Raw genomic sequence first — 27,259 nt, forward strand, 5'->3', positions numbered from 1 at the left:
TGGATGCACATAACGGGGGGACCTGGAAGGTTGCACACAATGGGGGGGCCTGCATGGATGCAAATAATGGGGGGGGCCTGGAAGGATGCACATAACGGGGGGGCCTGGAAGGATGCACATAATGGGGGGGCCTGGAAGGATGCACATAACGGGGGGCCTGGAAGGATGCACATAATGGGGGGGCCTGCAAGGATGCAAATAACGGGGGGGCCTGGATGGATGCAAATAACGGGGGGGCCTGGATGGATGCAAATAACGGGGGGGGCCTGGATGGATGCACATACAGGGGATGGGGGGGTGGATGAATGCACATACGGGGGTGCCTGGTTGGATGCCCATACAGGGGATGGGGGGGCTGGATGGATGCCCGTACAGGGGGGAGCCTGGAAGGATGCACATACAGAGGATGGGGGGCCCTGGAGGGATGCACATACAGGGGATGTGGGGCCCTGGAAGGATGCACATACAGGGGATGGGGAGCCCTGGAAGGATGCACATACAGGGGATGGGGAGCCCTGGAAGGATGCACATACAGGGGATGGGGAGCCCTGGAAGGATGCACATACAGGGGATGGAGGGAGGCTGGAAGGATGCACATACAGGGGATGGGGGGTCCTGGAAGGATGCACATACAGGGGATGGAGGGGGGCTGGAAGGATGCACATACAGGGGATGGGGGCCCTGGAAGGATGCACATACAGGGGATGGAGGGGGGCTGGAAGGATGCACATACAGGGGATGGGGGGCCCTGGAAGGATGCACATACAGGGGATGGGGGGCCCTGGAAGGATGCACATACAGGGGATGGGGAGCCCTGGAAGGATGCACATACAGGGGATGGAGGGAGGCTGGAAGGATGCACATACAGGGGATGGGGGGTCCTGGAAGGATGCACATACGGGATGGGGGGGGGCTGGAAGGATGTACATACAGGGGATGGAGGGGGGCTGGAAGGATGCACATACAGGGGAGGGGGGTCTGGATGGATGCTCATACAGGGGAGGTGGGCCTGGATGCAGGCACATACAGGGAAGGGGGGAGCCCTGGATGGATGCACATACAGGGGGGACAGAATGGATGAATGTACGGGGGGGCCTGAATGAATGTACAGGGGAGGCCAGGATGGATACACATACGGGAGGGAGCTAGGATGGATACACATGGGGGCCAGGGGTAGGACAAGGGGCCAGGATGGATACACACACGGGGGGGAGGGGCAGGACAAGTGGCCTGGATGGATACCCATTCGGGGGGGGCAGGATGGATACATGTGGGGGGCCCAGATGGATACATATGGGGGGCCAGGATAGATACAGTACAGACCAAAAGTTTGGACACACCTTCTCATTCAAAGAGTTTTCTTTATTTTCATGACTATGAAAATTGTAGATTCACTCTGAAGGCATCAAAACTATGTATTAACACATGTGGAATTATATAATTAACAAAAAAGTGTGAACCAACTGAAAATACTGGATGTCTTATATTCTAGGTTCTTCAAAGTAGACAAATTTTGACTTGATTACTGCTTTGCACACTCTTGGCATTCTCTTGATGAGCTTCAAGAGGTAGTCACCGGAAATGGTCTTCCAACAGTCTTGAAGGAGTTCCCAGAGATGCTTAGCACTTGTTGTCCCTTTTGCCTTCACTCTGCGGTCCAGCTCACCCCAAACCATCTTGATTGGGTTCAGGTCTGGTGACTGTGGAGGCCAGGTCATCTGCGTAGCACCCCATCCCTCTCCTTCTTGGTCAAATAGCCCTTACACAGCCTGGAGGTGTGTTTGGGGTCATTGTCCTGTTGAAAAAGAAATGATAGTCCAACTAAACGCAAACCGGATGGAATAGCATGCCGCTGCAAGATGCTGTGGTAGCTATGCTGGTTAAGTATGCCTTCAATTTTGAAAAAATCCCCAACAGTGTCACCAGCAAAGCACCCCCACACCATCACACCTCCTCCTCCATGCTTCACGGTGGGAACCATGCATGTAGAGTCCATCCGTTCACCTTTTCTGCGGAACCAAAGATCTCAAATTGGACTCATCAGACCAAAGCACAGATTTCCACTGGTCTAATGTCCATTCCTTGTGTTCTTTAGCCCAAACAAGTCTCTTCTGCTTGTTGCCTGTCCTTAGCAGTGGTTTCCTAGCAGCTATTTTACCATGAAGGCCTGCTGCACAAAGTCTCCTCTTAACAATTGTTGTAGAGATGTGTCTGCTGCTAGAACTCTGTGTGGCATTGACCTGGTCTCTAATCTGAGCTGCTGTTAACCTGCGATTTCTGAGGCTGGTGACTCGGATGAACTTATCCTCCGCAGCAGAGGTGACTCTTGGTCTTCCTTTCCTGGGGTGGTCCTCATGTGAGCCAGTTTCTTTGTAGCACTTGATGGTTTTTGCCACTGCACTTGGGGACACTTTCAAAGTTTTCCCAATGTTTCAGACTGACTGACCTTCATTTCTTAAAGTAATGATGGCCACTCGTTTTTCTTTACTTAGCTGCTTTTTTTGCCATAATACAAATTATAACAGTCTATTCAGTAGGACTATCACCTGTGTATCCACCAGACTTCTGCACAACACAACTGATGGTCCCAACCCCATTTATAAGGCAAGAAATCCCACTTATTAAACCTGACAGGGCACACCTGTGAAGTGAAAACCATTTCCGGTGACTACCTCTTGAAGCTCATCAAGAGAATGCCAAGAGTGTGCAAAGGAGTAATCAAAGCAAAAGGTGGCTACTTTGAAGAACCTAGAATATAAGACATATTTTCAGTTGTTTCACACTTTTTTGTTAATTATATAATTCCACATGTGTTAATTCATAGTTTTGATGCCTTCAGAATGAATCTACAATTTTCATAGGCATGAAAATAAAGAAAACTCTTTGAATGAGAAGGTCTGTCCAAACTTTTGGTCTGTACTGTATATGGGGGGCAGGATAAGAGACGAGGATGGATATATTTGGGGGGCCAGGATGGATTTATGGGGGACAGGACAAGGGACCTGGATGCATATATATGGTGGGTCAGGATGCATATATGGAGTGGCTAGGATGGATATATGGGGGAGGGGGCCCTGATGGATATATGGGGGAGGGGCAGGACAAGGGACCAGGATGCATATATATGGGGGGCCAGGATGGATATATGGGGGAGGGGCAGGACAAGGGACCAGTGTGCATATATATAGGGGGGACTGGATGCGTATAAATGGCAGGTCAGGATTCATTTATGGGGCAGCCAGGATGGATTTATGGGGGGAGGTGGTGGCCAGGATGAATATATGGAGGGGGGAAGGATGGATATATATGAGTGGGCAAGAATTCATATATGGGGGAGGGACCAGGATGCAGATATATGGGGGCCCAAGATAGATTTATGGGTGAGGGGGGCAGGGCAAAGGACCAAGATGCAGATATATGGGGAGGGGCCAGGGTGGATATATAGGGGGCAGGTTGAATATATGTCGGGCCAGGATGGCTATATGGGGGGGGCAGGAAAGGGACCAGGAAGGATATATGCGGGTCGAGGAGAGATATATGGTGAGGCAGGACAAGGGACATATGAGGGCCAGTATGTATACCTGGGGAAGCGGGATGGATATCTGGGGGCCTGTCTGGACAAGGGACATAGGGGTTCAGGCTGGGTGAGATTATTAAATAAAGGGGGCCAGGATGAGGGACTTTATTACTGTTTGGGGGCCAGAATGAGGAACATGCTATATTAGTTTTTGGTGACAAGTGGGGAACATAATTTCTTTAGGGTCCAATTAGGGACATTATTACTACTGTAATATAATTTACTTTTTAGGAAATGGTTTTCCATGGCGGGAACAAAAGGAGATCTTGTTACTGTGCAGGGCGGTACTACGTTGCTTTTCTTCTTCATCTGACATAGTGTAGAAGTCAGGGAAAAAGTAAGGAAAATGCTCTGGAAGCGATCATCTATTGATGACTGTGTTATTTTTTGCAGAGACGAGTCCTGGCTGCAAGAAGTGACGGCGGTCTGTACTGGTTGAAGAAAAGCAAAGATGAAGGACTTCAACTACAGACGTCACTGGTGAGTCAGTATATTACATGCACACACACACACTATACAATATATACTGTGTACAGAGCTCCTGTGTATAATGTCACTGGTGATCACTGTTTTACCTGTACACTATATGCTATATACAGAGGTCCTGTGTATAATGTCACTGGTGATCACTGTATTACCTGCACACTGACACTATATACAGAGCTCCTGTGTGTAATGTGACTGGTATTACCTGTACACTGATACTATATATAGAGTTCCTGTGTATAATGTCACTGGTGATCACTGTATTACCTGTACGCTGACACTTTATACAGAGGTACTGTGTATAATGTCACTGGTGGTAATAAGTGTTGTTAGTATTGTGGTTTGTATTCATAATCAGTATTGTATTCGGTCACTATGTGGTGGTAATTTGTGGTCTGGTCACGGTGTGGCAGTATTTCTCCTTGTATGTGGTATTATTTGGTCCCTATATACTGGTAATATGTCATATTATTCGGTCACTATGTGGTGGTAATATGTGATCTGGTCATGGTGTGGCGGTATTTGTCCCTTGTGTGTAGTATTATTCGGTCTCCATGTGGTCTGATCATGGTGTTTTGGTATTTCTTCCTGTATGTGGTGGTATTGGTCTTGGTATAGTGGATTGTGTTGTGTATGGTGGTCATTTGTTCTCTCTGATATTATTTAGGAGAAGATTCTTTATTTCAGCTAGAGATTAAATACTGTGTACACAGCGGCAGAGATGCACTTACAGGGGGTTTCTTGTGGAAAAAAGTAGTCATCTCTCCACAGGATAAATGATAACGTATTGACTACTTGGACCCATTCAGCAAAATGTGGAACTTTTTATCCCCATTAGACTGGAGTGGCATGTCCGACTTGACCACTGATCCATTCTTTCCCTCAGTGGCTCCACTTGTTTTTTTTGTTGACGCTCCAAAGAGAATGAATGGAGCTGCGGTCAGATATCCCACCTGCCGCTCCATTTTAAAATGAGGATAAGTGTCCTATCAACGATAAAACTTTTTCATTCTTCCGATCGGTGCAGTTACTAATGGTCGGACCTAAGCGATAACCTATCCTGTGGAGCCCTTGGATCGGTGATAACTTGTTCTAACCAAAGAACCCCATTAATGTAAACTACTGTAATTATACATCCCAATTGTGGTGGGGCACAGTAGATGTGCAGGAGCCGCCTGTGTTTTACAGCCGATGCGCCACTATAATGGGGATAACGACTGACATATTTGTATATAGCTGTAGGGTGAGCCCCTAGAGTCCATTCCCCTGGTGGGCCCCAGACACCCCAGTCCGACCCTGGCCATATATGTAGGAACCCACCAGCGTTATGAAAAATAGATATATTTAAAAACTCATTTTTACATAGGACAACATGGACTGAAGAGATAGCTAAAGTTGCGTACATGCATGACATGTAACTTGACTTTAGTTGCTATTTCCCATTGTAAAAATGAATCTTTTATTTAAAAACTTAAATGGTGCCACTTATTAAAAATCCTCTCAAGAATGGTGGTATTATTATTAAGCACATAGTTTACCGCTCATTGCCTATGTTACGCTGCAAGAGGACAGTTTACCGGGCAAGGAACGCAGCGCTTACAAGCTGTTTGCTATAGAGCAAGTAAGCGCTGCTCTGAAACTGACTGGATGGCTGGATCTGGCCAGATTCAGTGTCCTTGTGCTCCTCTGGTGCCGTAGAAGCAAAACTACCTGTACTTACAGCACCGAAGAGAGCACAGTGTGCCGCTCCCCCGGAACACTTGTCCTCGGCGTCCCTGTGCGCTCCCGCTCTGCTTCCTGCCTCTGCTCCCCGATGGGCGCGTGCTACCGCCCTTGCTTCCTGCTTCTGCTCCCCGACGGGCACGCGCCCGCACTGTGTTTAGGAGCGCACACGCACTCGGTCCTTCCTGAGGGCGGCCGCTCCTGTCATTCTGCCCTGTGAGGACCCTGACCCGGAAGTCCAAAAGTCTCACAGTACAATCAGGCCATGGACCCCGCTGGTACCTCTGCCACCGCCCAAAAGGGACTAGCGTTCCTGCGAGAGAATCAGACCCAGATCATGGCCTTTTTGAAGACCATGGAGTCCCGTCTCTCGGCTTTACAGCCCTCCGATCCAGGGAGCGCGTCCCAGCTCTCCAGTCTCCAGCAGGAACTCGCCCAGCAGTGAGATACCCATGCCCACATACTTAATTACATGGCCTCGGTGGATAATCGGCTGCTCTCTCTACCATTCGTCGCCTCGGCCCCGGCTCCGGCCCCACATCCGTCACCCCATTCGCTAAACCTCTGCGGTATAGCGGAGATCCTAAGCTGTGTCGGGGGTTCTTTATCCAGTGCCAGTTGCATTTCGAATTGTTGCCACAACAGTACTCCACCGACCGAGCCAAGGTGGCCTTTGTGGTATCCCACTTGGAGGGTGAGGCGCTGGCCTAGGTAAACCCCTTGTGGGAGTGAGACGATCCTCTGGTCTCCCAGCTCGCAACCTTTCTGTAGACTTTGTAAAGTCTTCGACGAGCCCGGTCGCCTGGTCTCTACCACCGAGTCTCTATTCAGTCTCGGCCAGGGTACTCTCTCTGTGGGCCAGTACGCCATCCAGTTCCGTACGTTGTCCTCCGAGCTAGGATGGAACAACGGGCCCTGGTAGGAGCTTTTTGGCGCGGTTTGTCCGCTCGAATTAAAGACGAGTTGGCTGGGCGAGACACACCTACGTCCCTGGACGACCTCATTTCCCTGGAAACGCGTATCGATCTACGTTTCCAGGAGCGTTCCCACGAAGCTGCCAGGGAGAGAAGACGTCCTCGTTCATCTCCCGCTACACGCAGTCCTCCCCGCTCGTGTTTTTCCACCGCGGCTTCTGCACCAGAACCCATACAGGTAGACTGACTCAAGCCGGCTGAGCAGCGTCGCCAGGAGAGACTCGCACAAGGTCTCTGCCTCTATTGTGGCAGCGCCACCCATCTCCTACGTTCCTGTCCGGTGAGGCCGGGAAACGCCTCCGCCTAGGACAGGTAAGAGAGACCTCCCTGGGTGCCAGTGATACCTCTCTACCCTTGACTCTCTCTGTCTTGGTTAACCGGGGCTCTAAACGTTTTTCTGAGGTGGCCTATATAGATTCAGGGGCAGCAGGGAACTTCATCCAGCTCGAGGCGGTAAAAAGATTGCGGATACCTGTCAGGTCCTTGGAGACTCCTCAGCAGTTAGCTTCGGTCGACGGTGCTCCCCTGCGGGAGACCGTTACCTTGGTCACCGAAGAGGTGGAGTTACAGATTGGAGCCTTACACCGAGAGAAGCTAGCCTTCTTCGTACAACCATCGTTATCCCATACGTTTCTTTTAGGCCTTCCTTGGTTAAGGATACATGAACCTGTCCTGGATTGGCGGTCTGGAGACCTTCTTCGTTGGGGTCAGTCCTGCCAGACTAAGTTCCTCCTCCCTGTTCAGCCACATAAAACTTCGTCGCCAGCCACGGTGCCTGCAGATTTGCCTTCGCCAACGTCTTCAATAAGAAGGAGGCAGAGAGTCTTCCCCCACATCGGCCATATGATTGCCCGATCGATCTTGTTACAGGCTCTACTCCACCAAGGGGTCAAATTTATCCTCTGAATCCTCTTGAGTCCCAAGCCATGACAGAGTACGTCCAGGAAAATTTGTCCAGAGGCTTTATCGTCTTCACCCGCTGGTGCAGGTTTCTTCTTTGTCAAGAAGAAGGACGGGTCTCTTCGTCCTTGTATCGACTACCGGGGTCTTAATGAAATCGCAATCAAGAACAAGTACCCGCTACCTCTCATCCCGGAATTATTCGATCGGTTGCGGGGGGCACAAATCTTTACCAAACTAGACCTTCATGGAGCCTACAACCTCATCTGTATTCGCTCTGGAGATGAATGGAAGACGCTTTCAACACCAGGGATGGGCACTATGAATATCTGGTCATGCCCTTCGGTTTGTGCAACGCTCCCGCAGTATTCAAAGAATTTGTAAATGATATTTTCCGAGACCTTCTGTACTCCTGTGTGGTGGTATATCTGGACGATATCCTCGTATTTTCTCCAGACCTGTCCACCCACAGAAAAAATGTCCGTCAAGTACTGCTGCGTCTGAGGGAGAATCGCCTGTATGCTAAGCTGGAGAAGTGCGCCTTTGAGCCGTCGTCCCGCCCGTTCTTGGGTTACATTATCTCCGACTCAGGTTTACGCATGGATCCAGAGAAAGTGTCTGCTGTGCTCAACTGGCCGCGTCCCCACGACGTTAAGACAATTCAGTGATTTCTTGGCTTCGCAAATTACTACCGGCAGTTCATTCCTCATTTTTCCTCTTTGTCCGGTCCCATCTCCTCCTTGATCTGCAAGGGAGCTAACCCTCACGTCTGGTCATCCGAGGCCAAGAACGCCTTCCTGTCTCTGAAGCAAGCCTTCGCCACCGCACCTGTGCTCCATCGCCCAGAGGCTAACAAACCTTTCATCCTTGAGGTTGATTCCTCAGCAACCGGGGCCGGAGCAGTGCTTTCTCAGAGATTCTCCTCCGGACCGCTTGTTACTTGCGGTTTCTTTTCCAAAACATTCTCCACTTCGGAACGGAACTATTCCATCGGAGATAGAGAACTGCTGGCCGACAAGTTAGCACTGGAGGAGTGGAGGTACCTATTGGAGGGAGTCGTACATCCTTTTACAATTTACACGGACCATAAGAACCTAGCTTACATTCGATCGGCACAGAGACTCAACCCCCGGGAAGCCAGGTGGTCCCTGTTCTTCGGCTGTTTCGATTTCGATCTTCACTTCCTTCCTGGCAACAAAAACCTCAAGGCCGATGCTTTGTCCAGGTCTTTCTTGTCTGCAGATACTGAGGAAGAACCCTTCACATCTTGGACCCTTCCAGGCTCATCACGGTGGCACCTGTCACGCTAACTTCGCTACCCCCTGGTAAAACTTTCGTGCCAGAGAAAGACCGAAGGCGGGTCTTACGCTGGGGGCATGCCTCCAAACTTGCAGGTCATGTCAGCCTTAAAAAGACGCTTGTCCTTGTGTCCCGCTACTACTGGTGGCCTACCCTTCTCCAGGATGTCCGAAGTTTTGTTGCCTCTTGTCCGTCCTGTGCTAAGAACAAGGTTCCTAGGCAGCTGCCCTCTGGTCTTCTACACCCGCTCCCAGTCGCTTCAGCTCCCTGGCAGCACGTTGCCATGGACTTTGTTACCGATCTACCTCAGTCTGCAGGCTGCACCGTCATCCTTGTGGTCATGGACAGATTCTCCAAGATGGCACACTTCATCTCTCTCCCTGGTTTACCCTCAGCGCCTGACTTGGCGAAAGTTTTCATCCACCATATCTTTCGTCTCCATGGCCTGCCTCAACATATTGTTTCGGACAGAGGAGTCCAGTTCACCTCTCGATTTTGGAGAGCTCTATGCCAGTCTATGAACGTCACACTTGACTTCTCATCAGCGTACCACCCACAGTCCAACGGTCAAGCGGAGCGGACTAACCAGAGTTTGGTGAATTATCTCCAGCATTTCTCTAATGCCCACCAGAATGACTGGTCTGACTTACTCCCGTGGGCTGAATTCACATATAACAATCACATCAGCGAATCTTCTGCCAAGTCGCCTTTTTTTGTCGTCTATGGGCAACATCCAGGTGTACCCCTACCGGTCCCTCCTGTCTCGGGTGTACCGGCGGCTGATCTTCTGTCCGGGGAGTTCTCCAGGATCTGGCAGGAGACCAAGACCGCTCTCGAGTTAGCACGTGACAGGGTGAAAAGACACGCAGACAAGAGGCGTTTGGATTCCCCACTGTATCATCCGGCTGATAAGGTTTGGTTATTCTCCAAGTTCATTCGCCTAAAGATCCCTTCGCATAAACTAGGTCCCCGGTACATTGGACCCTTTGAGGTCTTGGCTCGCATCAACGATGTCTCCTACAAACTGCGGCTTGCTGCCTCGTTCCGCATCCCTAATTCCTTTCACGTGTCCCTTTTAAAACCTGTCATCCTCAATCAGTTCCATGCCTCTACTACCCATTCACCTCCACCTGTCTCCACTGATGATGTGTTTGAAGTTAAAGGCATTCTGGCCATGAAAAAGCAAAGAGGGAGGACCTTTTTCCTGGTTGATTGGAAGGGCTTTGGTCCTGAGGAGAGATCCTGGGAACCTCGGGAGAATATCCAGGCTCCTCGAATCTTGGCTAGGTTTCTTTCCAGCCTGCGGAAGGGGGCACGTAAGTAGGGGGGTACTGTCACGCCGCTCCTCACACCACCGCCGACCTCACCGCTGCTCCCCGGCACACTTACTTGTCCTCGGCGTCCCTGCGCGCTCCCGCTCTGCCTCCTGCCTCTGCTTCCCGACGGGCGCGCGCGCTCCCGCCCTGCTTGTTTCTGCTCCCTGATGGGTGCGCGCCCGCACTGTGTTTAGGAGCGCACATGCACTCCGTCCTTCCTGAGGGCGGCCGCTCCTGTCACTCTGCCCTGTGAGGACCCTGACCCGGAAGTCTTCGGCACATTCTCCATATCAGGCCGCCTCTTCCTCCTGGCGGTGCCTGATTGTCATTTGTGCCTAACAAGTGATTCTGGCCCCACGTCCCGCTGCGCGTGTCCCTGCCTGCAGCTTCTGCTTCCCGTGCCTGTATCTTATCCTCTTTCTCCGTTCTCTCTCCTAGTGCCTGCCTGCCCATGGTTCCGTCCTGTCTTGTTCCGGTGCCTCAGCTGTGTCCTCCAGTCAGTGCCTCTACCCTGCCGCCTTGTCCGTGTTGCCACCGTGCCTGCCGGCATTTCCAGCCCTGCCCGCCGTCCATGTTCCTGTCCTGTTGGTCCTCCACCAGCCTCTCCGGTCTCCCGCTGTGACTCCTGAATCCTTCCCCTGGGTACCAGCTGCCGTGATGATAGCCTCCCTTGGGTCTGCCCCTAACGCTCCCTGTATAGGGGGTGGTCCACCTGGTCAGCTCGCCCGTGGGAGGTTCATTGCCACGGGCCAGCAGGTCCACTCCAGGAGTACCGCCAAAAGTCTCACAGTTACATAACATCTTTAATCATTAATTCTAAATTAAGATTTCCTTCTTAGCCATAAACACATGGAAACTTGATGCATTTCCAGATCAGTGATATTTACTCTGAGACTCTAATATTAAGCAGAGGGACTTAGGACTGTCGTAAGAAAGTATAATCATCAGGCAGAAAGTTCTGGCAGGAAGAAGGCGATGACCTGAGCCAATGTCACCGAGAATTTACTGTAAAGAGCTGTAGGAGACATCAGCAGGGTAATAAAGAACAATACCAACTTCTGATCCGTCATGGTGGCCCCATGGACATCCCAAGCAACATTTCTAAGAGACATAGTATAGTATGGAGTACCACGGCACACATGTATTCCAAGTGATAACGTATTTTATTAGTGAAGCAAAAATAGTGGATGAATCAGTTCAAAGTTGGGGTTCTCAGATCTTGTTCAAGACAAAGGAACAGACGTATGTGCGCTACTCTACCACTAGGCACCAAAGTTGACTTTCACCCCTGAGTGCCCACCATATCTTCTACTATCTCAAAAGGACAGGCAGTATCAGCTGCAGGTGTTTAGTCTGTGACTCAATATGCCCGACTGTTCCTTCTTGACCACCGTTTATGTCGTTTTGGGTGAATGAAAAGGGTTAAAACCAAGCAGCTGTAGAGTCACCAGGAAATGTAGAAAGAGAGGCTTGACAAATCCATTGTGGTCCAAGCAGCATGCAAAGGCTGCTTGGATCATTGTGTGCCATCAGAAAGTCCTGCTTTCAGCACTGTGATAGTAGCTGGAGACTTCTGCTCTGAGGTCAGTAGCAGAGAGAACATTGGAGTCCTGAGTAGTGTTAAGTCTCCAGGAACTTTTATTATTGAGACTGAGGAGACTTCAGCCCTTGTGCTAGATGGAAAGTTACCCACTTGTAGAGAACCCCCCCAAGAGTGCATGTGCTGACGAGATATGGTGGCGATCTACACAGGCACGGTGAGTGACCATGCAGTCCATATAGAGATGGCACTTAGACATGAGTCTGTTCTCTAGTTGTGGCAGGAAATAATTTGGTGGACTCGTTGGTATTTTGTGGCATAAGTCCGTTGAAGGTAGTGGTGTAGTAGTCATGAAGACCCAAGGAAGATAAAATTAGTTTTCCCCTATGTGTGGCATATAGATAGTGGGCTGTGGACTTTCAGAGAGCACCAGTGGGACGCTAGTGTAATTATTTTGGTGTAGCACAACCTGAGAGAAATTCTGAATAGCCGAGATCTCCAAGCATGGTTGGACTGCGCTGTTGTTGAGCCTTGATACTTCCCGTCAATAAAACTGTTGTTCTGAATTAATTCCGATTTTAACTAGATGCCATTCTTACAAGTAATATATATAAGAAAACAATATGTTTGGCAGAGGAGAAAGATTGAGTAGTAAAAACACCAATGTGTTTATGACTATTTCTCTGGACGACCAAGTGACTACAAACTGCTCTCCTACTCTGGTTAACGAGGAGCTGTCACTTGCCATAAATGTGTAATTAATTTTCTAAACTCAGCTGTTCTCTTGAATCTGGTGTCGATTTTTAATTTTGACCCTGTGGCTCTCCATTCATGAAATATGGTCCTATTTTTCTTGCAGGTAGATCTATTATTTTTAGCCAAGTAGATGTGGTCCTCAATTTTACTTTAAGGTAGGAGTCAACTTGAGGACCATGCCCAATTGACTGAACACAAACAAGTGACTGGTTGTCTTTAAACGACATAGTAAGAAGCATAACCTTTTATTCCATCTAGCTTCCACCTTAAGTTACTATATCCTATTTACCAATCCTTAGTAAATATAAGGGGAACTTCATCAGTTAGACAGGGCAGAGAGTGGCTATGAAGGATGTCTCTTGATCGGGAAAACCCAATATACTCATGCATTAGATTGGCAGCCCATTAATTTCAACAGGTGCTGTGTATTCTTATGTAGGTGCCGCAGGAGAATTGTACATTTGCAAAGTCCCCAACTATAGCCGACCTCTGGCAGTCTCACACTTAGTGATTATTTTTGGGCAAAACTTTCTATTGAAACCAAATATTATCCAAAATGGAAAATCAAATAAAAGTGTAATTTTTCAGTGAAAAACTATGCAATCTGACCTAATCAGAAAGTCCAGAAAAGACCAGAACACGAGCCATCCAGTTTATTTACAACATAAGGAAGGGAAGCCATGGATCTAGCTCCATCAGCCTCACAAAAATTAAAACATCTATGGTGAAATAAATCACAAACATAAAAAGAAAAATCCAGGTGCGATACAAGGTGATGAAGGCCATTGTTCTGAAACTGTTATATGCTGCATCATCTGGGGTAGTGATTATCATATCCACCTTCTCGATGTCCTCGTCTGGAGAAGCTGCATAGTACGTCTCTATCATCCGCACCAACCCTGCAAGGAGACAGAATAGAGATTGACAAGATCCTAGAATCAAAACGTCAAGCGGATCAGCTTCTACAAGTTTCATCAACAGAAAAAATGGTGAGATCTTATGAAACCCTAAAACCTTTTTTTTACGCTAGAAATTCATCATTAGGAATCATTATCATTATGCCATATTCCTCACACAGAATCTGAGGAACGGTCAATGCTGGAAGAACAAAACTAGAATTTGTACCAGGACCAAAATTGAAAGCTGACTATTATTATTAATAACTTTATTTCTAGAGCGCCAACATATTCCAGAGCACTTTACATTTTAGAGGGGACTTGTATAGACAATAAAAGACACTACAGCATACCAATCACATAAATCAACAGATATCAAAAGGAGTGAGGGCTGTGCTTGCAAGCTTAAAATCTATGGAGCCGATTACATTTTCTCAATACATTTTTGGTGCAGAGATCCAAACTCTCCATATACACTTAATGAAGAAATTGTGTATGCCTTTAGCCATCATTATGGGGAGCTCCCTGTATACAGAGATACATTATAAGATCCTATATGCAGCCACCAGTAGGAGGAGCTCCCTGTATAAAGAGATACATGATCAGATCCTATCTGCAGCCACCACTAGGGGGATCTACCTGTATACAGAGATACATGATAAGATCCTGTCTGCAGCCACCACTAGGGGGAGCTCCCTGTATACAGCGATACATGATAAGATCTTGTCTGCAGCCACACACTAGGGGGAGCTCCTTGTATACAGAGATACATGATAAGATCCTGTGCAGTCACCACTAGGGGGAATTCCCTGTATACAGAGATACATGATAAGATCCTGTCTGCAGCCACCAACACTAGGGGGAGCTCCCTGTATACAGATACATGATAAGATCCTATCTGCAGCCACCAGTAGGAGGAGCTCTCTATACAGATACATGATAAGATCCTGTCTGCAGCCACCACTAGGGGGAGCTCCCTGTATACAGAGATACATGATAAGATCGTGTCTGCAGCCACCACTAGGGGGAGCTCCCTGTATGCAGAGATATATGATAAGATCCTGTCTGCAGCCACCACTAGGGGGTGCTCCCTGTATACAGAGATATATGATAAGATCCTGTCTGCAGCCACCACTAGGGGGAGCTCCCTGCATACAAAGATACATAACATCCTGTCTGCAGTCACCACCACTAGGGGGAGCTCCATGTATGTTGTGCATTTTTTTTATCTAAATGTATAATACTTGCTATAATCCTTTAATTTCTGAACTCCCTCTGCTGATTTTTATTATTATTTATTTCACTATCTACAGCTCTGGCAAAAATTAAGAGACCATCACATCAAATCCCTGTCATGGGCAGCCCATTCTCCAGACCTGAACCCCATTGAACACCTCTGGAATGTAATGAAAACCATTTTTAAAAATCATGGTTATTCCACAAAATATTGATTTCTGATCTCTTACTGAGTTAAAACATTAGTATTGTTGTTTCTAAATGATTATGAACTTGTTTTCTTGGCATTATTTGAGGTCTGAAAGCACTGGGCTTTTTTTAAAAAAAAATTTAATTTTGACCACTTCTCCTTTTCAGAAAAATAAAGCAAAACTTAGTGCTTGGAAATTCGGAGACATGTTGTCAGAAGTTTATAGAATAAAAGAACAATTTACATTTTACTCAAAAATATACCGATAAAGAGAAAAATCAGACAAACTGAACATTTGAAAGTGGTTTCTTAATTTTTGCCAGAGCTGTATATCTCACTCACATAGTTAAAAATATACTTCTGTATCTATCTACCTATCTGTATATCTATCTAATCTCTCTCTGTCTCTCACTGCTCCAAAAAATAAAGGGAACACTAAAATACCACATCCTAGGTATCACTGAATGAAATATTCCAGTTGCAAATCTTTATTCATTACATAGTGGAATGCGTTGTTAAAACATAAAAATGATTAATGTAAATCAACATTAAAATTCCATGGAGGTCTGGATTTGGAATGATACGCAAAATCAAAGTGGAAAATAAAATTACAGGCTGATCCAACTTCAGTGGAATTGTCTCAAGACAAGGAAATGATGCTCAGTAGTGTGTGTGGCCTCCACGTGCCTGTATGACCTCCCTACAATGCCTTAGCATGCTCCTGATGAGGCGGCAGATGTTCTGCTTAGGGATCTCCTCCCAGACCTGGATTAAGCATCAGTCAACTCCTGGACGGTCTGTGGTGCAACGTGGCGTGTTATGAATGAGTCACCGTAGGAGGCAAAAGCAGAAATACAAGCTAAGTCCAGAAAACCAGAGAAGTTGGCAACTATCAGATTGCAGACCCCTGAACCTATCAACACAACTAGCAGTAGCCGTGGGGGGTTCCTACGATGCCCTAGACCCCTCGATCACAGCCGGAGAAATACATAGGCCTAAAGAAAGAAAGGGGAAATCTAAACTGCCCCAGAGCAGACCCCAAAGCAATAGGCAACCCCCAACATATAATGACGGTGAAGCAAGATGAAAATACTAACACAGACAGAAAGATAGACTGAGCAAAGACGGGGCCCCAAAACTACCTAGATAGGAAAGGGACAGGAAGGCTGCTGTCTGCAATCTGCCAAAACCCTATCAAAGACATAAGCCAACCAGCTGATATGAAAAAGGCCCTGAAGCAGCTAGGCTTCAAAAACTGAATCAGCACTCAGGTATTTTCAGAAGACAGAGCTAAATGAATTCAGCACACCCCAGCAGGGAATGGCAGAAATCCAGAAAAACAAAGCAAAAACAAAGTCAAAGCACAAAAGCAAAAGGCCGAGCAGCAAACTTAGCTTTGGAGGAGCAGGAATTCAGACTGGTCTCCAAGGATCCCACAGAGAAATCACCCGCAGGGCAGAAGGGCGTCGGCAGCATTATATCCAGTCCTTAACTCCACTCAGCCAGTCACAATCATCAGCCTCAGGTGTTTGACAATCAGGCTCACTACCTTCTTTTACCAGAAGAGGGAGTTCCTCGGGCCTCAGTAATGAAGGGGAAAATGAACTCACAACAGTACCTCCCCCTTGAGGAGGGGTCACCGAACCCTCAACTATGCCACCAGGGTGAGCCCGATGAAAGGCACGCACCAATCGTTTGGCATGAATATCAGAGGCGGAGACCCAGGAATTATCCTCCTGACCATAACCCTTCCACTTAACCAAATACTGGAGTCTCCGTCTAGCCAGACGGGAATCCAGTACTTTTTCTACCTCATACTCCATGTTACCTTCAACCAATACAGGGTCTGGAGGTGCCACCCCCGGAACAACAGGTTCAACAAACCTCTTCAACAAAGATTTATGGAACACATTATGGATTTTAAATGTGACAGGAAGAGCCAAACGAAAAGAGACCGGACTAATAATCTCCACAATCTTGTAAGGTCCAATAAATCTAGGCTTAAACTTAGGAGAAGCCACCTTCATAGCAATATTTTTTGATGATAACCACACCATATCACCAACCTTAAACTGGGGACCAATGGTCCTATGTCGGTTGGAAAACCGCTGGGCCTTCTCCTGAGAGAGAGATAACTTATCCACCACTTGGTCCCAGATCTGGTGCATTCTCTCCACCACAGTGTCAACACCTGGGCAGGCAGAGGGCTCCACCTGCCCTGAAGAAAATCGAGGATGAAACCCAAAGTTACAAAAAAAAGGTGACATCAAAGTGGCAGAACTAGCTCTATTATTTAAAGCAAATTCGGCCAAGGGCAAAAATGAAACCCAATCATCCTGATCAGCAGAAATAAAACATGTCAAATATGACTCCAAGGTCTGGTTTGTTCTCTCTGTCTGCCCATTGGTCTGAGGGTGAAAAGCAGAGGAGAAGGACAACTGAATTCCCAGCCTGGATCAGAAAGTTCTCCAAAATCTAGACACAAACTGCACTCCTCTGTCAGATACAATGTTCTCAGGAATCCCGTGCAAACGAACCACCTGTTGTAAAAACAGGGGCACCAACTCAGAGGAAGACGGCAACTTAGGGAGTGGTACAAGATGAACCATCTTAGAGAACCAATCACAAATCACTCAAATAACAGTCATCCTCTGAGAGACAGGCATATCAGAGATGAAATCCATTGAAATATGGGTGCATGGCCTCTTGGGGACAGGCAAAGGCATCAACAACCCACTAGAGCGAGAACACGATTTAGACCGGGAGCACGTCCCACAGGACTGCACAAAATTCCTGACATCACGAGACAAGGAGGGCCACCAAAAAAACTGACTCACCAGATCTCTAGTACCAAAAATACCTGGATGACCAGCCAAAGCAGAGCAATGAACTTCAGACATCACTCTCTTCTTCCACTGGTCAGGAACATACAACTTTCCACTGGGACAACGCTCAGGTTTGTCCTCCTGGAACTCTTCCAGAGCACGTCTCAAATCGGGCGAGATGGCAGAAAGAACTACCCCTTCGCCTAAGATGGTAGCAGGCTTGGTCACCACAGGAGAATCAGCAAGGAAGCTCCTAGAGAGGGCATCTGCCTTGACATTCTTTGTTCCAGGAAGAAAAGAAACCACAAAATCAAAACGTGTAAAAAACAAGGCCCACCTAGCCTATCTAGGGTTCAAGCGCTTAGCCGACTCTAGGTAAATCAAATTCTTGTGGTCAGTGAGGACCACGACTTGATGCTTAGCTCCCTCCAACCAATGTCTCCACTCCTCAAATGCCCATTTCATGGCCAACAGTTCCCTATTCCCCACATCATAGTTACGTTCAGATGGAGAGAACTTTCGGGAAAAAAAAGCACAGGGATTCATTTTAGATGTTACAGGATCCTTTTGGGACAAAACAGCTCCTGCACCGATCTCAGAAGCATCCACCTCTACCTGGAATGGAAGTGAGACATCAGGTTGCCGCAAAACCGGGGCGGAGGTGAATCTTCGCTTCAACTCCTGAAAGGAAGAAACAGCCTCCGGAGACCAATTTAACACATCAGCACCCTTTTTAGTCAAATCAGTCAATGGCTTGGCAATACTAGAAAATTTTGCTATAAATTTCAGATAAAAATTAGCAAAACCCAAAAACTTCTGGAGGGCCTTCAAAGAAGTGGGCTGAACCCAATCGTGAATGGCCTGTACCTTGGCCGGGTCCATTTCAATAGTTGACGGGGACAAAATAAATCCCAAAAAAGAAATCCTCTGTACTCCAAATAGGCATTTAGATCCCTTGACATACAGGGAATTCTCCCGCAAGATCCGGAACACAGTCCGAATATGTTCCACATGAGAATCCCAATCCTTGGAGAAGATCAAAATATCATCCAGATAGATAATCAAAAATTTATTGACAAAATCTCGGAAAATATCGTTCATGAAGCACTGGAAGACAGAAGGGGCATTAGTGAGCCCAAAAGGCATCACCAGGTACTCAAAATGTCCCTCCGGAGTATTAAACGCCGTCTTCCATTCATCCCCATGCTTAATGCGAATAAGATTATACGCCCCCCTGAGGTCAAGCTTGGTAAACCAGCAAGCACCTTTAACTCTGGAGAATAGATCAGAAATCAGGGGTAACGGATACTGATATTTAACAGTAATTTTGTTGAGGGCACGATAATCAATACAAGGTCTTAATGATCCATCCTTTTTGGCTACAAAAAAAAAACCGGCACCCAAGGGTGACGAGGATAGTCTAAAATGACCCTTCTCCAATGCCTCCTTAATATAGGATCGCATAGCCTCGTGCTCGGGTACAGATAAATTGAAGAGCCGACCCTTGGGAAATTTACACCCCGGGCTCAGTTCAATTGCACAGTCATAACTCCTATGAGGAGGCAGAGACGCAGACTCATTCTGACTAAATACATCATAAAAGTCCGCCAAATAATCAGGAACATCATGCGACTGAGGAGAGGTGGAAAACACCGGAGCCTCACTAAAGGCACACCGACAACCCCAACTCACCACAGACACAGATTTCCAATCCAAAACTGGATTATGAATCTGTAACCAGGGAAACCCCAGAACAACAGTATCATGCAGATTATGCAACACCAGAAATCTGCAATTTTCTTGATGGTCTGGGGCGACCCGCATTACCACCTGGGTCCAAAACTGGGGTTTATTTTTAGCCAAAGGTGTAGCATCAATCCCCCTCAAAGGGATAGGCGTCTGCAGAGGTGTCATCGGAAATCCACGTTTAGCAAAATCCAAGTCCATTAGGTTTAGGGCTGCTCCCGAATCCACAAACGCCTTGGCGGAAAATGTGGACAGGGAGCAGATCAGAGTAATAGCCAGAAGAAACTTAGGTTGAACACCCCCAACAGAAAACGTGTGTGCAAAGCGTTTCTCTCGTTTGGGACAGACAGAAATAATATGCGAGGCATCTCCACAGAAAAAACACAACTTATTACGCCTTCTGAACTCCTGACGCTGCTCTCTGAAAAAAACTATCACATTGCATAGGTTCAGACATTTGTTCAACAGGTGGCAACACCTCTCGTGCAGCTTTGCGTTCGCGCAAACGCCGATCAACCTGAATGGCTAATGACATAGAATCGTCAAGACCAGAGGGAACAGGAAATCCCACCATAGTATCTTTTACGGCTTCTGACAACCCCTTCCGAAAGAGAGCAGCCAAGGCATTATCATTCCAGGTAGTAAGTACTGCACACTTTCGGAATTTTTGACAGTACAATTCTGCAGAATCACGACCCTGGCTCAATGCCAGCAGGGTCTTTTCAGCCTGATTAATGGCATTAGGTTCGTCATACAACAACCCCAAAGCTTGAAAGAATGCGTTCACATTAGTCAGAATAGGATCATCTGGTTTCAAAGAAAACGCCCAATCCTGGGGATCGCCACGCAGCAAAGAGATGACAATTTTAACCTGCTGCGCGGAGCTCCCTGACGAGTTAGGCTTCAAGGCAAAAAATAATTTACAATTATTTTTGAAATTCAAAAATTTAGACCGATCCCCAAAAAATACATCAGGTGTAGGAATCTTTGGTTCAGCAGCATGTGAATGAGCAAGGTAGGCGGAAATTCCCCGCACTTCCGCAGTGAGCTGCTCCACATGATCAGACAATTGCTTTATCTCCATTGAGAGAAAAAAAAAAAAAAATTCCCCCTACGGCCTCAGAGATATAGAGGAAAAAATATACACCTTTTTTTTTTTTTTTACAATTCTTTCCTGCTATTGAGTACCCTAGAATCTGCGGTACGGCGGGTGATTCTGTTATGAATGAGTCACCGTAGGAGGCAAAAGCAGAAATACAAGCTAAGTCCAGAAAACCAGAGAAGTTGGCAACTATCAGATTGCAGACCCCTGAACCTATCAACACAACTAGCAGTAGCCGTGGGGGGTTCCTACGATGCCCTAGACCCCTCGATCACAGCCGGAGAAATACATAGGCCTAAAGAAAGAAAGGGGAAATCTAAACTGCCCCAGAGCAGACCCCAAAGCAATAGGCAGCCCCCAACATATAATGACGGTGAAGCAAGATGAAAATACTAACACAGACAGAAAGATAGACTGAGCAAAGACGGGGCCCCAAAACTACCTAGATAGGAAAGGGACAGGAAGGCTGCTGTCTGCAATCTGCCAAAACCCTATCAAAGGCATAAGCCAACCAGCTGATATGAAAAAGGCCCTGAAGCAGCTAGGCTTCAAAAACTGAATCAGCACTCAGGTATTTTCAGAAGACAGAGCTAAATGAATTCAGCACACCCCAGCAGGGAATGGCAGAAATCCAGAAAAACAAAGCAAAAACAAAGTCAAAGCACAAAAGCAAAAGGCCGAGCAGCAAACTTAGCTTTGGAGGAGCAGGAATTCAGACTGGTCTCCAAGGATCCCACAGAGAAATCACCCGCAGGGCAGAAGGGCGTCGGCAGCATTATATCCAGTCCGTAACTCCACTCAGCCAGTCACAATCATCAGCCTCAGGTGTTTGACAATCAGGCTCACTACCTTCTTTTACCAGAAGAGGGAGTTCCTCGGGCCTCAGTAATGAAGGGGAAAATGAACTCACAACAGTGGCGTTAATGGAGTGAGACTTGATGTCCCAGATGTGCTTGAGTGGATTCAGGTCTGGGAAACAGGCAGGCCGGTTCATAATATCAATACCTTCACCATGCAGGAACACACTTCAGACACATTGAGCCTATTGTCATCTTTCAGAAGGAACCCAGGGCCCAGTGCACCAGCATATGTTCTCACAATGGGTCTGAGGAGCTCATCCTGGTACCTAATGGCAGACAGGGTACCTCTGGCTAGCACATGGAGGGCTGTGCGGCCCTACAAAGAAATGCCTCCCCACACCATTACTGATCTGCTGCCAAACTGGTCATGGAAAGCAGAAGAACATTCTCCACAGTATCTCCAGAGTCTGTCATGTCTGTCACATGTGCTCAGTGTGAACCTTCTCTCATCCATGAAGAGAACAGGGCGCCAATGTCGAATCTACCAATTTTGGAGTTTTCAGGCAAATGCCAATCGCCCTGCATGGTGTTGTGCTGTAAGCTCAACACCCAATTGTGGATGTCAGGCCCTCATACCACCTTCATGGAGTCTGTTTCTGGCAGTTTGAGCAGGCATATGGATGTTAGTGGCCTGCTGGAGGTCATTTTGCAGGGCTCTGGCACTGCTCCTCCTGTTCCTCTTTACACAAAGGAGAAGGTAGCGATCCTGCTGCTTGGTTTTTTGCACTCTTACGGCCCCCTCCATGTCTCCTGATGTATTGGCCTGTCTTCTGTTATCTGCTCCACCATGCTCTAGCAACTGTGCTGACAGACACTAGTACTATTCTTGCCACAGTTTGCATTGATGTGCCATCCTGGATGAGCTGCACTACCTGACACCACCTCATTTTACCGTACAGTACCTTTAGGGGTGAGAGCAATGACAAAATGCAAAAGTGATCAAAACAACAGCCAAAATGGATGAGGACAGAGAAATGGTCTGTGGTCAACCCCTGCAGAACCACTCCTTTATAGGGGTTGTCTTGCTAATTGACAAATATTTCTACCTGTTGTCTGCTACATTTGCACAACAGCAGGAGAAATGGATTCACAATCAGTGTTGCTTCATAACTGGACAGGTTGATTTCACAGAAGTGTCACTGACTAGGAGTTACATTGTGTTGTTTAAGTGTTCCCTTTACTTTTTTGAGCAGTGTATATCTATCTATCTATCTATCTTGAAGAATATTTCCTTGGAAAACTATTTGTAAATGACATAGAGGATTGCTCTATGGAAAAGCTCCTGATAAAATCACATTGCAATCGTATCGCATTCGCATGGAAATCGGATGTAAGTCGGATGTGAGGTGTTAAAAATCAGATTGCACTCACATGAAAATCCCATGACACTTCTATGACACTAGTCCTACTTTTCTGGCCCGATATCGGACCATTTTTTTTAACGGTAAGGCTGAGTTCACACGTGGCTTTTTTTTGCGTTTCCGTGGCTCTTTTAACGGCGCGATTTTGCCGCGAAAACGCGAAAAATAAGCATCCCATGCATTCCTATGGGATTCCGCAATGCTGTGCTAATGCTGCGGTTTTTACCGCGGCAGAATCGCTTTGCGGTAAAAAATGCAGCATGCTCATTAATTTAGCGGAATCGCGGCGATCCCGCACACATAGGATTGCATTGTTCCGCTTACTTCCCGCATGTGGCTGTGCACACCATGCAAAAGGTAAGCAGAACAATTGCGGATGGTACCCACGGTCCGGAGGAGAGGAGACTGTCCTCAGGGCTTTGGGTACCATATCCCTGTAAAAAATAGAATTTAAAATAAAAAATATTGTTATTCTCACCTTCCGACGTCTCGCGCAGCCTTCCCGCCTCTCTCCACGCTCCCGTTCCCAGTAAGCCTTTGCGAAAATGCCCGCGATGACGTCCGTTCTCGCGGTCATTTGCGCGACGTCATCGCGAATTACCGCGAGATGTCGCGATCCCGCGAGAACGTACGTCATCGCGGGCATTTTCGCAAAGGATTACTGGGAACGGGAGCGTGGAGAGAGGCGGGAAAGCTGCGCGGGACGTCGGAAGGTAAGAATAACACCATTTTTAATTTTTTTAATTATTTTTTTACATTTTATCTTTTACTACTGATGCTGCATAGGCAGCCTCAGTAGTAAAAAGTTGGTCATACTTGTCAAACACTATGTTTGACGAGTGTGACCAACCTGTCAATCAGTTCTCCAAGCGATGCTACAGATCGCTTGGAAAACGCTAGCATTTTGCAAGCTAATTACGCTTGCAAAATGCTAGTTTTTCCGTGGGAAAATCAAGGGAATTTAAAATGCGATTTTCCCGCGGAATGGAATTCCGGAACTCTCGCGGTAATTTCCGTGAGAGTTCCGCTACGTGTGAACTTAGCCTAACGGATATGAGCCCTAAAAGTGACATAATCGCAGATGAGCAGGCGCTCATAAATTAACATTGGTCAGAGTGCAATCCGGTTTATCAGGATATTGGATTGCACTCAATCCTTTTCCTCGCAGATGAGTATGAGCACTTAGAGGCATTTCCTCTTATGTCCTAAAGCAGTGGTCCCCAACCTTTTTTGCACCAGGGACTGGTTTCAAGCAAGACCATTCTTCCATGGCCCGGCAGGGCGGGGATGGAGGTGTGGCAGGGGCGGGGCTTTGGTCATAAGGGGGCGGGGCTATGGACACGGTTGTAGTGTAGCAGTGCGTACTTATAATTAAATAACATTTATAATGTGACTCAACTCACCATAGGTTTTGAATAAGTGCTCCATCACCCCCTTCTCCCCATCATTGCCTTCACCCCATCACTCCCTTCTCCCCATCATTGCCTTCACCCCATCACTGCTGTCTCCCCATCATTGCCTTCACCCCATCACTCCCTTCTCCCCATCATTGCCTTCACCCCATCACTGCTGTCTCCCCATCATTGCCTTCACCCCATCACCCCCTTCTCCCCATCATTGCCTTCACCCCATCACTCCCTTCTCCCCATCATTGCCTTCACCCCATCACTCCCCTCTCCCCATCATTGCCTTCACCCCATCACTCCCTTCTCCCCATCATTGCCTTCACCCCATCACTGCCGTCTCTCCATCATCGCCTTCACCCCATCACTCCCTTCTCCCCATCATTGCCTTCACCCCATCACTCCCTTCTCCCCATCATTGCCTTCACCCCATCACTGCCGTCTCTCCATCATTGCCTTCACCCCATCACTCCCCTCTCCCCATCATTGCCTTCACCCCATCACTGCCATCTCTCCATCATTGCCTTCACCCATCACTGCCTTCTCTCCATCACTGCCTTCACCCCATCACTGCTGTCTCCCCATCATTGCCTTCACCCCATCACTCCCTTCTCCCCATCATTGCCTTCACCCCATCACTCCCCTCTCCCCATCACTGCTGTCTCCCCATCATTGCCTTCACCCCATCACTCCCTTCTCCCCATCATTGCCTTCACCCCATCACTCCCCTCTCCCCATCACTGCTGTCTCCCCATCATTGCCTTCACCCCATCACTCCCTTCTCCCCATCACTCCCCTCTCCCCATCACTGCCGTCTCTCCATCATTGCCTTCACCCCATCACTGCCATCTCTCCATCATTGCCTTCACCCCATCACTGCCGTCTCTCCATCACTCCCCTCATGGCCTTCTCCTCATGTCCCCATCTCCTCCAGGGCCAGGCTACACAAACACACACACACACACACACACTATACATACACACACACACACCACCTCTCTCCTCTCACCTGTCGCAGCATCGCGCGCGCTTCCTCGCTCTGACACAGCAGCGGCCGCGCTCTCCTCTCTGTGTCAGTCAGACAGGAAGCGCGGGCGGCGGGCAGGAAGCTGGACGGGTCCTTGCAGCTCCGCTCCTGCTATTCCCTCTTGCAGGCAGCGGAGCTGCTTGGATCGCTCCCTGGCCGCCGCTAAGAACTGCTGCGCACCGCCCCAGCCCCCCGCTACGCCACTGACCGCCCCTGGCTCCCCTTGTGTCCGCGGACCGGCAAGGGCACTGCAGCGGCCCGGTGCTGGGCCACGGACCGGCGGTTGGGGACCCCTGTCCTAAAGTACATTGTATATGGAATCAGTTAGTACTTTAAGGGGTTGTTCACTTTAAGATCTTTTTCACAATGGTTACTTTCTAATATGCCGTTATAAGGAGATCAGCACCAATGTTTTGCTTTTCTTAAGCCGGACCCTTATTTAGCATCATCTTTTCAATCAGTAGCTTCTAAAAGAAGGGTTGTACCTGACCCTTCCACCAGGGGGCACCTCTCTGACATCTAACGGTGGGATATCTTCACGCACAGACTGATTACCTTCCTTCTCGGTGATTACCACCTCCTGCCGCTTTTGCTTTCTTGCTGGATGGGACAGTTTGGTAGTCAAAGCAAAAATGAAGATGAGGAGCAGCAGGATCTTCATGTCCATGACAACTGTCAGAAGCACTTTGCTTCCCTCGTTGACTCTTGGGTCACCAGCTGGGATCTTTTTTTTGCTTTTCCTTTTCTTCCAGAAGATATTTCCACCTCTGATCACTTCGTATCTTCCTAGAATTTATTGTCACAGTGAGCTCATGATTCTCCCGACGATGACATCACAAAGAACAATGGGACGTTCCACATTCCGTTCCGGACTGTAAGCCTCTGACAATTCATCGCCACGTTTGAGATCTGCGCTGGTTGTCAGCAAATGAAACCCTTGTGTTTAGAATTCGAGAGTGAAAAACTCCATCTCTGATGTTCTGCAGCGTTTTTCACTGCATTCATCACGCTTTCTTTTCCCCCCAAAAAAAACATGTGTATGAAAGTAATGGGCAACTAAAGAATTCATTACAAATTTTCCCTCAAAAGTTTGGATTTTCCAACCAGACACCTTTTTGTTGAATTCTTTAAGAACCTAACCATCTAGGTCCACCGGTGCCCTGTCCTCCACTACTTTTGGATTGGACTTCAGTCTTCCGACCAGTATGAAACCCCATGTTGCTCTCATTGGTCAGGTTGGGTAAATTAAATTTTCTTGGACGTTTTAAGTCAATTTTCCCAAAACTAGTTCTGAGAAACTCGCTCCTCTCTAAGGACAACCCCATAGACAGCAGATTTTACTAAAGTGAGCTAGATCTGCCAGTGATCTGCAGATAAATCTTGTATGTATATGGAAAGACTGAGGAGCCAAACAGATTTTCTGCAACACTGAATAAACCAAGTTCTAGAAATAACAGTGAAAGTTCTACTGAAGAGGTTTCATTTGGGCCCAGTAACTTGTAAAAACTGTTTGCACCTGTCTAAAGAGGGAAATATTATCCCCTATACATAGGTCTAATTACTGGGTGCCGACCAACTGCTGGAGCCCAATAGGGAATGAATGGAGTACGGTCAGTCATCTGGCACTGCGGCTCCATTCATTCTCCACAGTGTAACGATTCCACCCCTAAGGCTGTGTGCACATGTTGTGGATTTGCCTGCAGAATTTTCTGCACAGAATCTGCATGTCTTGCAAGACAACGCAGGTAAAGATCTGCGCGGATTTGAAAGCTTAAATAAAGATATGTTATTTTACAAAAAAAGAAGAATTGTAATGTCATTTCTTTGTCCAACCTCTTATTTTACATACTCCATTGAAGAATAATGTGTACAGAGAGAGAGAGATAAATAATCTAATATATAAAGCTCAAGTGTGTATGTACAGTTGTGGCCAAAAGTATTGACACCCCTGCAATTCTGTCAGATAATACTCAGTTTCTTCCTGAAAATGATTGCAAACACAAATTCTTTGGTATTATTATCTTCATTTAATTTGTCTTAAAT

The sequence above is a fragment of the Dendrobates tinctorius genome, unplaced genomic scaffold (genome assembly GCF_039654945.1).
Source record: "Dendrobates tinctorius isolate UK_male_01 unplaced genomic scaffold, ASM3965494v1 ptg000211l, whole genome shotgun sequence".
Lineage (NCBI taxonomy): Eukaryota > Metazoa > Chordata > Amphibia > Anura > Dendrobatidae > Dendrobates > Dendrobates tinctorius.